Genomic DNA, 13678 nt, shown 5'->3' on the forward strand with positions numbered 1-13678 from the left:
TAGACTAATGTCTAAATGTCCATCATTTTCTCTCCACATTAAAAAAATTACACAGGCTGATACCCGTATTCACTCCAAGTCTCTTTTTTTGTGGTATTTTTCTCTTTCTATAACTTAAGACAATTTCCTCTGCATTTCATCATCTTGTATAGCCAAAAAGTAATTCCTTTCAATTGATTCAACCAGAAGGCTGAAAACCGTAATTATATTACCACAGAGATCATTAAAAATACATACAACTGAATAACAACAACGAAAACACCCTTTGGCTGTGTTTTTCTTTGTTCTTTATCCACAGAGGAAATAAATTCCAAGTACCTAATTGTGAAGGGTGAAGTTGACTAGCCTTAGGGTTAAAACTCATGGTAGATATTAAATTTGCTAGAAAGCCAAGCAATTGACTGTGTACTTAAGTTGTAAATTAACATGCTCTTTATATAAAGATAGATTCACAAATCTGTGCCTTCAGTATATTCCCCATACTCTGTGTGTGTGTGTTTGTGTGCATGTGTATAGTGTCTTTGGTTCCAATAAAATCATGAGAAAAAACAAAAGTTTACAAATTTCACGAAAGGTAAATCTACAGGGAATTGTGGGTGTTGTATTAATGACTTTCCTAGATAAATATTGCCTCTTAGGTAGTTGCATTAGCATTAAAATAAGAGTCAGTTTCTTCACTGATGCATTTATTTTACTTTAATTTTCTGTGGTTTTGGTGTACCAGGATGCTTTAGAAAAAAAAAAAAAAAAGGTAGTTAAGTTACGGAAGCTAATAACTTTCTCAGTTTAGTTTTTATTTAAATTCCTTCAAGATCTAATGATTTTCTAGATCCACTCTGGGTTCAAATCTGCCAGAAAAGGAATCTTATTTTGGATTTAACAATGTTATTTTCTAAGAGGAATTTTTTCCAGTAGAAATCTTTCACCTCTATTTATCATAATTGTTTATGTTGTTTGATCTTTGTAATGGGCAAAATCCAAGAAAGGACACTCTTAATCGTCAAAATGTCAAACATCCTTGAGGAAAGTGGTAAAATAGGATTCATGTCTCATAAGCTTTGGGGCAAATGTGAGCTTTTAATGTCTGAATCCAGGGGCTGCTCCTTGTCAGAGGGCTGAACTGTCATTGGTGGGTGGGAGGAGGTGCATGGCAGAGATCTGGACACATGGGAACACTCACCTTTTGGATTATCGTCAGGTGCGCCCACATCCCTAGCTGATAGCTCTCTCTCTCTCATTCCTTCAAGGCTGCATTGTGGATCAGTGTGAGCATTGCACACACCTGGGCGCTGAGTCAGCATCCATGTTGGTGAAAGGGGAGCAACCCAGCGTTAGCATTTGGCTAGAAAAACAAAGTTTAAACATTGTGTCCTGATGCAGTGTAGTAAGAGCAGGAACGTCATGTTATTTACATTTTAGGTTCTACTTATCATGCAGAGTCACAGGTTTGTATAATAGGACTGTGCATGGACTCACTTGTATCTTTAACACAAATACCTCTGTTGAAGCCCTAACCTCCAATGTGACTGTTTTTGGAGATGGGATGTTTAAAGAGGCAATTAAGGTTCGATGGGATCAAAGGGTGGGACCTCGATTTAATGGGAGTAGTGTCCAAAGAAGAAGAAAGAGAAGAAGAGGAAGATAGAGAAGAGAAGAAGGCCTCTACTCACACAGAGAAAAGGCCATGTGAGAACACAGCAAGAAGGTGCCATCTGCAAGCTAAGGAGAGAGGCCTTAGGAGAAGCCAATCCTTGAGCTTCTAGCCTTCAGCGCTATGAGAAATGAATTATTGTGTAAGCCACCCAGTCTGTGATATTTTATGGCAGCCCCAGCAGACCAATATGCTATTCATTAATAATTCCAGAGAAATTGTGTATTGAAAAAGGAGTCCATTATATTTATTTCTACCATTTGCACACTTGGTTGAGTATTGTCAACAAGCTGTCCTCTTATTTATTGAAAATAATGTATCTCAAGGCTTAATGTTTTATTGCCCTGTAATTAAGGAGACTGGAGAAACCTCTAATCTTTTCTGAGAGCATAGTAACCCCGTCACTACTGAAAGATCCAGAGAATTAAGAGTCAACTTAGTTATCAGGCAGTCTTACGAATAAAAGGCCATTGGATTGTGGGCTCATGAAGAGGCTGAAAAACACAACATGCATTGCATTCATCTGTATTTCAGGAAGACCCATCAGCCTTAAATGGGAAAGTCTGAAATGTAAGTGCAAAGCAGGACTGCATGACACACACACTTTGCTGGAACTACCCATTTTTTAGCGCAGGAACAGAAAATCTAATACCACATGGTCTCACTTATAAGTGAGAGCTAAACATTAGGTACTCATGGATATAAAGATGGTAACGATAGACACCAGGGACTACTAGAGGGAAGGTCAGAGTGGAGCAAGAGTTGAAAAAACTATGACTAACTATTGGGTACCATGTTCAGTACTTGGGTGACAGGATCATTTGTACCTCAAACCTCAACGTCATACAATATTCCCAGGTAGCAAACCTGCACACGTGTCCCCTGAATCTAAAATAAATTTGAAAAAAAAAAAAAAAGAACTTACTCATTGTCAGAGGCAGTCACTCTCGTCATTTTATTATGCAGTTGGATGATAGCTTGGGATAATAACCAATAAACATCAAGAGATGCCTCATGAGAATTGTTACAGGAGAATGAAAGAAACAAATCATTGGCGAATTTTTTTTTTTTCTTTTCTTTTCTTTTTTTTGAGATGGAGTCTTGCTCTGTCGCCCAGGCTGGAGTACAGTGACTCGATCTCGGCTCACTGCAACCTCCAATTCCCAGGTTCAACTGATTCTCCTGCTTCAGCCTCCCAAGTAGCTGGGATTACAGGCGTGCACTGCCATGCCCAGTTAATTTTTTTTTGTATTTTAGTACGGGGTTTCATCAGGCTGGTCCCGAACTCCTGAGCTCAGGCTTTTTTAATTTTAATTTTAATTTTTTATTTTAATTATAAAGATGAGTTCCTGCTCTGTTGCCCAGGCTGGAGTGCAGTGGTGTGATCATAGCTCACTCCAGCCCCACATTCCCAGGCTCAAGCAATCCTTCCCACTTCAGCCTCTCCAGTAGCTGGGACTATAGATGCACACTGCTATGGCTGGCTCTCAGTTAGTGTTTTTAAGCTTTAAACGTGAAGATATGCACATACAACACTAATGAAGTGAGAGAGAACAACTTGTCTTCCTCTATTTACCTTGTCTTTTTTAGATAAAGATTCCATCAGCGTGGTAGGAGGAGAGAGTCAAATTTAAGGAAGAAAGTTTAGATTCAGGGAGGCTTTTGAGAAGGGGCCCATAGCTAGTTCAGACAAGGGGTGGGGAAGACACAATTAAAACCTCAGATGAGTTAGATCATCTGAGAGTTGAGGAGAGCTATTTCTTCCTTCCTGGGTATAGCTCATAGACATGACAATTTTCCTAGTATATAAGGCCTTGCCCACGACAGCGGATGCTCTGAGTAGAAGTGTTTAGACATGGGTCAGAAATAGTCTTGAGTAGTTTTTTCACTCCTATTCATAGATTTCTTGTGTGTTCTTGAGAGGCTCAGATATGGACCCAGGGAAGTCTTACAGCTGAGGGGAAGCGACCTCACAGCAAGTGTCTCTGTAACTCAACCACTAAAGAGTTGAGATGCTGCAGATACTTCAGTTGGTGCATGGACAGGTGATGTTCTTGCACTTCTAGGTCTTGGTCTGTGCCTGCCCCCAAGAGCCTAAGGGCCATCTCTTAGGAGGACCCTCAATTGCATAAGATTTCATTTCCGGCTTCCTTGTCCTCACCCAATGCAATGGGCTGTCCAAATGATAAAAAAAAAATAGGTTTGCTGTAACAATGAAAAACATTTATTTCTTATACATCTGAGTTGGAGCCTGAGAGTCAGGGCTGCTACAGCTGCATATAAGCAGTTGCTCTTAACTGGCACACACCTGGGTGCCCAGTCAGAATCTATGTTTTATTTTTTTTTTATTTTTATTTTTTTTTGAGGCGGAGTCTCGCTCTGTCTACCGGACTGGAGTGCAGTGGCCGGATCTCAGCTCACTGCAAGCTCCACCTCCCGGGTTTACGCCATTCTCCTGCCTCAGCCTCCCGAGTAGCTGGGACTACAGGCGCCCGCCACCTCGCCCGGCTAGTTTTTGTATTTTTAGTAGAGACGGGGTTTCACCGTGTTAGCCAGGATGGTCTCGATCTCCTGACCTCGTGATCCGCCCGTCTCGGCCTCCCAAAGTGCTGGGATTACAGGCAATCTATGTTTTATTAATGACTTTCCTAGATAAGCATTTCCAGGCAACCAGTTCCCACCTGCTAGAATGGAAATGTTTGGTGTTAGAGAAGCGGATGTAGAAAGGCAAGGGGTTGCCCAGCAACTTCTTCCCTCAAACCTACCTCCATAATTGGTTAACTTTAAGATGTTGAGAGCTTCTGCTCTAAAGATTGATTGATCTGTGAGGGCTTTGTGGGGAACATTTGCTTCTAGTCCTTTGTGTCTGCTGTTGTTCTAAATCCCTGAAAGAGACTGCTCACAGCCAAACCCTCAACTTGGTACTGAGCACAGATTACAGAAGCTTTGGGGGTGGTTTCAGGTGACCCAAGGCAAGCTAGATTCCTATCACCAACCCAACGAAATGCAATTGCAGATTGACCTTGGAGCCGTGATGACCTTCCTAGAACACTCTAAATTGGGAGGAAGTGGATCAGGGACAGAGGCCTAGGACATAATAGCCTCAGGCTCCAGAACAGCCTAGGACCTGTCTTTCCCCAACCTAGGTTACCTCTTATCAGGCTATCTTAGAACAGAAATGGTCCTCAGGTGACCAGGTCCTCCCCATACTTAGCCCAGTGGGCATTCTTCTGAGTGCTCTGAACAAATATCACTTAACTAAATGATTTCCTGCCAGATTAGGCCACTTTCCATTTTTAGTGGCTTGAAGTTCAGTGAGTCTGTTTCCGTTCTTTGTGTGTCCTCTTATAAAAACCACTGTCACCCCCTTCGTGCTTTGCAAATAGCTCTTTTTGCTAGGTAAATCCCTGAGAGTCTGCACATCCTTCCTGCTAGGGATGGAAGCTCCAACCTCCCCTCTAGGTATTTTTAAAGTGTAACCCACCCAATGTAAATAATCGAGTTTTCTTACTCCATGGTCACCTATTGATACTCTTTAAATGACTTGCTTTTATTGTGCCTTCTGTGACAGAGATGTTTTAGGGAGGCAGGTTGGAACAGGGCATACAGTTTGTCATGTGTGACCTGCAGGAACCCATTTGTCTTAAGAAGAGAGACTGGTGTGCAGCGTGAGAGGGCACTACAGTGAAATTCATGGCCTGAACTGGAAAGGGATAAGAGTACTGGGAAGAGGCGTGAAGATGGGAGTAATAGACCTGAAGCTTTCTTCTAGAAATTGCCAACAGAAAAAATATGTATTTCCCATTAAGAATTGTTGACAGGGAAAGAAAGAAAACAAAGAGAGAAGCCAAGGGAAGAATGTCTGGAGGAATAATGTTGGTTCCCTTGATGTGAAACCTATTTTTGTTTTCCCTGAGAGACTTGTGTCTGCAGTTGAACAGAGGTTATTGGCTACAGTAAGTGCCCTCCACTGCGACACCAGCAAAGGCCGTACTTCCAATCACGAAGAGTCACACGCTGGCTGAGATTGATAAAGTGCCAGTACACAAATGCAGTGAGCACCAAAAACACATCTGAGCAAGGGACACACAAATACGTTAATTCTCTTCAACCAAGAAGAAAGAACTCTGCTTATTTCCAGAGTAAGCACAATTTGGCAAGGGCCCTGAGATGGTGGTTCTCCACCAGGGGTAATTCCCGGTCTCCCTGCTTCCCACAAGGGACATTTGTAAATGTCTAGACACACTTTTGGTCATCACAATTGGTGGTGGGACAGCAGGATTCTACTGGTATCTACTGGATAGGGATGAGGGATGTACAGGACAGTCTCCCATTACAGAGAATTATCTAGCTCATGCTGTTGAGAAACTCATGTCTAATGTTAATTTGTAACGTGTTTCAAGATAAAGTGGACACTCACCACACAATATCTCTTCATCACATTGCTTTTTAGATACCTGCTGCCGATTAGACATAAAAAAAGTGATTCATTGTTCAAATCACTGCAAAAAGCAACTTACAGTTAAAATATACACGAACAGACCTGCTTCTCTCTTTCAAGAAAAAGATTTACAAAGAAATGGTGCTGCTTTTTGGCTTAAAAATTTTTTTTTCCCTAGAAAATATCCTGGCTTTTACATATGTCAATGAATGTGGTCTTTATAGAATTTTCACACACTAAAAAAAATAAATTGTGAGCACTTAAAAGCCAGTTTATTAGACTGTGGGATGGTTACATTACACAGTAGCACACATGAATTTTTTTTTAAAATGTCAGCTCTTGCGAAGAACAAAAATGCTTATCTTAGATGAAAGTGTAAACTCTAGGTGAATATCTGACAGAATAGGCATCTATTTCAGCCTTGAGAAGAAAATTGATCATTCATTATGAGAAAGATTACAACCTGTTCCTATCATATCTAAAACCCGAGTCATTAAAGTTGAAAAGTTTCACAAAGACCTTATACTTTAACTACTTAGAAATTTTCATGGGCTGATATGTCATTGGGGGATGGGGAGATGAGGCAATATTTACTGTGACATTTTTGTATGTAGTTCACCTTTCCCTGGGACCATTCCATTTATACACATTGGGAGATGATCATGGTGTTAAAAGACTCTTAAGTCAATAGAACATGACTTTCCTCTAGGATGTTTCATCAAGCAGTTGGGTTGATAATGAGAAGCGTTTTCAGAGACAGAATCTTAATATAGACCTTTTAAGCTCTTATGAATTCACATCAGTAGAACTAATAAGCTTACTATCACAGGCTAGTGTGTGTCTATTAAATGAAACTAATTTTACTTAATCTTAATTAATTTTCAATTTCTATTTTGTCTCCTCTGTTCCTGCATTATTCTCTTAATTACAGCTTATGCTTAGCTTTGCTGATACGAGAAATCAGTTAAATGAGGAAAGGAAGCCATGTTCAAATCTGCTTAGGTGGTAGGGTCCAGGGGATCAAACTCTTACTTGAATGTAGAGATGGAAGTTTCTCTGAGAAGGCTGTGTGCATATAAGTGCATGCGTGTGCATCTGTGTGTTTGCCTTGTTTCAATGTTCACAGATAATAGCTCCCTTCCCCAAATATTTGAGGCTGGTAGGCCATTTTCTACCTAAAAATACCATATTAAAATAGCCAGAGTCATATTATTGTTAGTACAGTATTTACATGTTATATGAAATTACTAAAAGATCAGCTGTGAACTATAGCAACTATGCTTCTCAAACTGACCTGATTACTTTCATATATACACAGAATGGAAGAATCCTAGAATCTTTGCTGAAAGAAATTATAGATTGCCATAACAAATTACAAAATTGAACAGTTCGTGTCAGTTGATACTTATCACTTAATCACATTTCTAAGTATTTGATCTTGCTTCCTAAATTAATTTTTTATTCTATTATACTGAGTTGAACTTTTATTCTTAACTCCTGTCAAAGATTAAAAAAAAAAAAAAAAAACCCAGTTCTCTCTTAAATATTCTCCTAAAAAGCAGTTGAATTATCCTGGACCAGTGATGAGAAACCATTCCCAGGACACTTCTAAGACAGACGATGCTGGTCTAGATTGGTGAGCAATGTTACCTCTCATTCCTTGTCAGCTCCACGATGTGTTGCTAGAGCATTTCAGTTGTCTGGGTTTTTATCATTCTCCATGACACTCGCAGAGAAGGAATGTGAGTATCTGGTGGCTCTGGCCAATGTATTGCCATGTCCACCTGTCACCAATAATAATGTAATGAGGACAAAGGAAATCTCCTTCTTCAGTATCCACTTCAGAACTTCTGGTTTAAAAATAGCATTTGGTTAGCGCCCCTAAAATAAACATTTACACAGAAAGGTGAAAATTCTGTACTCTGATGGAAACCTGAAACTGACCGTTTACCTATTGCCAGAAGCTAGAACATTGCACTAAATACCGAAGGCTGGTTGAATGAGTCTGAACACTATGGTCAGTAGTCCTGCATGCGGGCGGGCATTACAGCCTTTTCAGCATTTCCCACTGTCTGCCACCAATATAGAACTTAAGGTTTTCATCAGTTAAAACACTCAACAGCCCTTGTGTCATAGGAGCTCCTCAATCACCTTTACTTCTCTTTCCACTTCAACCTAAAACTCCTAGACAGCAACTTGATGAAAAGGAAATGAGGTGGGGGATAGAACAGGATGATAGTCCGTGAAAGCAGAGGTAGGAAGAATCCTGGCTGTATCATGTTTTCTTACATAATCCACTTACTCAGACTCAGAGAGCTAAAGAGTGGGGCTGGGAAGACGCCATCTCATTGAGGACAGTTTTGTTGGTTAGAGTAGAGGAATAAGCCTGGGATCTCTGTGCACATCCACACATAGTTCCAAAAAAGAAATTTGATGAAGACCCAACTGGACAAATGAGAGAGCCAAAGTAAACACATACATCCTGTCTTTTGGATGCTAGGTTTGCCAGATCTCTTATTAAAAGAAAAAGAATATATATGTAAACACCCATGTGACATATATAATAGAACAAAGGGAGTAGTATATCATCCACGTTACAGGTGAGTGCAACTCTCTGGGCCCAGTTTCACGTGGGTGGTTAAAGAATTTACCAAGACAGCTGTAGGTAAAGAAAGGCAGATTTACTACAGAAAGTATGAAAATACGGTGGAAAGGTGCAAGAGGCAGGATGGCAGAGAAGGGGCTGTCTACAAGGGAACAAAGAATTGCTGGGGATTTTCTAGAATAGTGTTTATGCGTATGCTGAAGAGAGCTTTTTGCTGTACTGATAACGCCAAAGTTACAGTGAGCTAGTTTGCAGGTGTCTGGTGATTAGTGGGCACAGGAAGATTGTGAGTTATTTGCGCAGGAGGGCTATGTGTCCTGGACCATGAAGAAAGGCAGACTTAGACCTTATCTGCTTTTTCTTTTTGCTTTCCCTTGGTCCTTCCAGCATGACTCTTTTTTACCTAATTAGGACTCCACAATCCAGAAGACATCAATGAAGAGCAGACCTCTGAAAAAGCATTATTGTAGGAATGAGAAAAAAAAAAAAAAGTAGAAAACTGGTAGCATCTATGGGATATTAAAACAGAAAAAGAAAAAAGAAAAGGACAGGCAGTGTTACAATATAATAAAAATAAGAATTCATATTAGATGAAATTGTAGTTTGGTAACATTAGAAATATATTGTTGAAAAAATAAAGGTGCATAAATACAATTAAAGCAGTACACAGCAGAGTGGAGTTACAAGCAATCAAATAGGTATTATAAGCAATCAAAAATACAAACTTGAGAAATTCTACTAGGACGCAGAGGAAGAAAAAAATCAAGGGTTGAAAATAATGCAAGAAAATGATATGTATGGAGGACAGAGAATGGAGAGCCAACCTGAGAATTATAGGTGTTCTAGAGAAAATAAATAACAAGTAGAACAAGAACAGAAGCAATTATTCCAATATATCATTAAATAAAAGTTTCCTGAGTTGAAAAAGAATGAACCAGCAGATCAAAAGAGTTCACCATGTTCAAAGTAAATTAAATGAAAAGAGAACTTTGTTACATTTGAATTACAGGGATGGAGGGAAAGAGACTATAAGCATTCGTGTAGAAAAAATGGTGAAAAACAAAAAGAACAAAGAGCTAAGCTGGCCTTAGCCTGACTTTTTCTCTGGACACAATGGAGCAACATCTACAGAATTTTGAAAGAAAATAGTTTTACATGACCGTTTTATATTTAGCCCTGTTAAAAAATATCTACTAATATAAAAGTAAGACCTTTACAGATATACTAAAAATATGCCAACCATCTAATTTTTCTGAAAACAAAGTTACCTGATAGTGACATATTTTAATATATGAAATTTAAGAAGAGGTTATCCCAGGTAAAATATGACTGCCAGAGTGCCCAGTGCTTTAAGAGATGGGCAAGAACATAGTTTACTTACCAAGTCTTGTGGCAAACTGTCACCCCAGAAAGTGTGATTAAACTGGCCGCAGTAAGAAAGCTACAAGAATTTAAAGAAATTGCTCCCTTTTTCCACAATGTCATCTAGATGGAGCCTAAAAGTAAATATTTTTATTGTAAATGATTGCTCATTGTTGCGCAGGCATCTTTTGAACTAGCCACAAGTTTATCTGAAAAGGTGTGCTTTAGATGAAATTTGACATTGGATGTGGGTTCTGGAGTCACACTATCTGGATATTACTCCTTGTTCCATCAATTACTCCACATACCACTCCTCGCATCTTCTTGGGCAAATCATCTAATCTCTAGGGGCCTCAGTTTTATTACTTGTAACATGGAAATATTGTAGACTTCCTGGCATACAATTTTTGTGAGGATGAAATAAGTCAACACATATAAGGTACCTAGAACAGTACCCAGAACCTTGTTGCTGATAAAGAGATATCAATATACACCATGTGTAATGTGGTGGAACATGTTATATATACACACACCATATGAGACAGGGGATATACATCAGTAGATTTGTGTTTTCTTTGGATTATGGTGATTTTTTTTCTGTTTCTCTAGTTTATAAGATTTTACTTAGTGAGCTTGCATTACCAGTTGAACAAAGTATAAGCTTAAGGAAAAAATGCTGATTTAAAAATAAAAATAAATTAGAGCTGTTATGTAATTGTAATTTATGTTATTATAATTCCACATTTATTATAGCAATAATGGGTGTACAATCGACACCAGTAATTCAAATTCTAGTACTTGATATTACTTGGATTTGATTTTTTCTTAGTATCTAGGAGGGTGATGACATCATTTCCATTTAAGAGTTTATGGAAATAGACATTGCTTTTACCCTCATCCTAGCTATACTGGTGTTTCTCAGGGCTGTGTTTGGTTTTCATTTTTCACGCCTGTAATCCCAGCACTTTGGGAGGCCAAGGTGGGTGGATCACCTGAGGTTAGGGGTTTGAGACCAGCCTGGCCAACATGGTGAAACCCTGTCTCTACTAAAAATACAAAAATTAGCTGGGCGTGGTGGCGGGCGCCTATAGTCCCAGCTACTCGGGAGGCTGAGGCAGGAGAATCACTTGAACCTGGGAGGCAGAGGTTGCAGTGAGGCAAGATTGAGCCATTGCAGTCCAGCCTGGGTGACAAGAGCTAAACTCTGTCTAAAAAAAAAAATGTCCTGAACAACTAAGAAGGAAGAGAGAGGAGTCAAGTGGTCTGGGGCATCATAATTACTCAGATTTGTCTTATTTTTATCATTCCTATTTCCTCTGTTAACCTGTCCTAACTATGGTAGTGAAGAAATAAACATGTTCAAACTGCTTTTGTGGTGTTCTTGGTAGGGAAACAATTCTCTATAACCTCATATGACCACATTGCACATGACTACCAAATCAAATAGCCATCCTGCTTGACTCAAGTGCGAGAATTAGACAAAATTAATATTTGCCAGATGGCTACATGTTTTTAAGTGATAGAGTCATGTTTGTTGTACTGGTTTTGAGTTTTAATTCTTAAAGTTTTACCCTGAAGCCTTCTCTTTGCTCTTTTGTGCTTTATCTCATGATATGGAATGTGGCACCACGCTTTGAAAACATTCTTTTATGTCTGTGCCATAACGCAAAATCTCCTTCTCACACAAAACCTCCGTGGTTTTAATGGTCAACTCCTGGATGATGGATTCCACGTCAGTCATTGAACATTTCACTTTTGGAGAAAACCAGACATGTAACCATGGTTTGTAAGTATCTCATAAAGCATATTTTGAAATTTTTTTAAGCCAAGTTGTTTGCACATTATCTCATTTCTTCTGAATATCATTTTTTTTTTTTTGTTCAGCGATAAGCAGTGTACTACTTACTTTGAATCAATCTCTCCAGTTGCTTTAAATTTTTCTAAATTAGGATTTTTTTTGGTTAATGTGCGTTCCCTAAGTCTTTTCTACTTAAGGATTTTAATTCAGTATTAGACTGAATGTGGCATTGGTATTAGTATCACTTTTATATCAGTTTCACTGAGATCAACTTTCTAGATATAAGATAATTATAGAAGCAACCCCCCATGGTAACTGTCTGGGGCTCTGGTTTCTAATAATGATGAGCTAAAATTATAAGGAAAGCTTATTGTGTGCCAGGCGCTGAGCTAAGTGCTTTATTTACATGGATTGTCCTAGCAAATTCTTCCAATAACAATTGAAAGAATTGTTATTGCTAAGAAATCAAGCACTGTTTTTAATCACCGTTTTACAAATAGGACGATTGTGGTTTAGAAAGGTTAAATAGTTGCACACATTTATAGAGAAAGGACAAATGTCTAGGTCTGATTATTTCCAAAGCCCATTCTCTTAATATCTGGCTCCTGTGTGTTTCTGCTTGGTTTTGGTAGACTAATGCCATACTGAACAGAACCATGGGAGTATGTCTGGATCTCCACACGAGGTTTTCTCTTTGCAGTTTCTAAGAACAGTTATACAAATCAGAAAAAAAAATTAGAATCTTCAAATATCAGGAGGTTCTAGGAAGTTGGTTTCTGACCAGTGGTAGTAATCTGTTAAGAAGTATACGGAAGCTAAATTAAATGAGTTTTTAACTGTATGAAAGTATTTACAAAATTAGTAGCTCCATGTAAATGGGGTTACTTCTGAGATGTCACAAGGAAGATTTGCAGGAGTCTTACCTTTCACTTGGGTTTGGGCTTCAAATGTGTGGTAATGGAAAAAGCAAAACCTTTTAGCTCCACCTGGCTTATATTCAGAAACCACACCTCTTCTGCATATCACCTGGCCGTATAAAAAATGTGTTTTGCTTTTTATGGTACGTGTCATAAAGAATCAAAACACAGCGAGAAGGCTTAGCATGTCTTTAGTATTCAAAGAAAAAAAAAACAGGGCAGCCCTGCCTCGTCTGAAAAATGTGTAGAATCCACTTGGCTTTGCTTTTCAGGTTCCAGGCAGGCAACTGTACCTGTAGCAACACACCAAACTCATTCATACCCTTACTCACAACAAAAGGTGAGGGGATGCTTGGTGGGAGAGAAATGCTGATGAAACTGGATCCAGAGCTCCATTGGAGAGCAAGAATCCTTCACACACCCTGTACTTTGACAAACCTGTTCTTGCTTTGCTGCCCATGTTCAAGGAAGCAGTTTTTCTAAATAACTATGTTTAGATCAGAACTCGGTCGAACAGAAGTTCTAACATGTTGTACTGATTAAGCAAATTACCATCAAAACAGACAGACAGGAACACAAACAAACAAATATGCATTCTTCTCTGGAATGTTCCATTTCTTAGAAAGCATGCAAAGACCTCCACACATTTTGGAAAATGTTGCTCTAACCTGAGAAAAAAGAGACTTTAGGAAATAGGGAATTGTTATTTATTTGATGGGGTAAGTAAAATGAAGGAATGAAAAATTGAATGCATTTGCTTTGGAGATGAGACCATGTGCCTGAAGCTAAGCGTCTCGCTGTTGGGAGTGGAGCCGTGACCCTGACTTGTCTGCAGGTCACAGCATTTGAGAATCAAGAAACCTTGTCTGAGGATGCATCCTTGCACCAGATCCCTCCAGCCAGT

Source organism: Trachypithecus francoisi, unplaced genomic scaffold (genome assembly GCF_009764315.1).
Source record: "Trachypithecus francoisi isolate TF-2019V2 unplaced genomic scaffold, Tfra_2.0 Lachesis_group13, whole genome shotgun sequence".
NCBI lineage: Eukaryota > Metazoa > Chordata > Mammalia > Primates > Cercopithecidae > Trachypithecus > Trachypithecus francoisi.